A 1,154-nucleotide genomic window follows, 5' to 3' on the forward strand; every position below is an offset into this window, starting at 1 on the left:
ACCGACGGGCTCTGCGCATGCTGACAGGGCAGCAACAAGTCTCCCTCCGCAACACCCCACCACAAGATCACAGACATTAGATGTTGCACCGGTGTCGGGCACTGATGTACCCTCACCCCCGTCCACGTCAGACGGTCAAAGGCGTTCAGCACGCTTGGCGGCCCGACGGTCTCCAATGTCAGGGGACTCTGAGGATTACAGTGTTCATTCTTATGCTCCCGCTTCGCCTGCTGACTCTAGCGGCAATGATGATGATCCTTCTGCTGCTCAGAGCTCTGATGGGTCTGACCCAGATCCATCCGTTGTTCAGGCACTGGACGAACTTCTTTCTTCTGATCCATCAGATACTGGTGGAGTCCTGTCCCCTTCACATCCCTCATCTGCACCTTCTCCGTTCTTTCCCTTCCTTTCCCCTTCCTCCTCCGCGGTGAGTGGGCCGCCGGTCGAACGGTGTCCGCCCACTCCATCGCCGTCTGGGCGTCTCTCGTATGCATCTCTTTCTAACTCTGACTAGTTTTCTTGTTTTGTTAACCCTTTGTGGGTTAACAAGGGGGACCTTATTAAGCTGACCACTAACAATGCACACTCACATTTACTGCGTCAAACACAGACATGTGCACTAGCAATGATAACACTAGCTACTAACCTAGGGGTAATCAGTAATAATTATGGGGAGGATATATCACTAATGCATGTGCAAATCAAAGGATATGATAATGTCATGTCTGAAGAAATTTTAGGAAATGAGTCAATGGGGAAACATTGGCTTGGAATTCCATGAAGCATGGACTGCCGCAGGGATGGGATGGTGATCATTGAGGTAAGATGCAAAACAAACATATGCCAAAACATACTGACAAAACAAATAATGACAATAGAAAAAGCGCATAGAGTGGTACAACTAACGGATAGAAGATGGAAAAGAGATCTAGACAGATTAAAAACGGTACACTAGGAGACTAATATGTTCAAATAATGGATTCAGTACTCTGTCCAGACAATGTTCAAAGCCAAAAAGCGCCCTAAAGATGATTGTATAGCTTGCTATAATGTTAAAAAATTACCAGCCCTTCAGATTCTACCCCGGAAGTAAATTAGGTGACTGCCCAGAAATAACGGAGAGGTGTTTTGCCCACTGTGCCATGCATATGGCT

This window comes from Cyprinodon variegatus, unplaced genomic scaffold (assembly GCF_000732505.1).
Source record: "Cyprinodon variegatus isolate N-32 unplaced genomic scaffold, C_variegatus-1.0 Scaffold233, whole genome shotgun sequence".
NCBI classification, from domain to species: domain Eukaryota; kingdom Metazoa; phylum Chordata; class Actinopteri; order Cyprinodontiformes; family Cyprinodontidae; genus Cyprinodon; species Cyprinodon variegatus.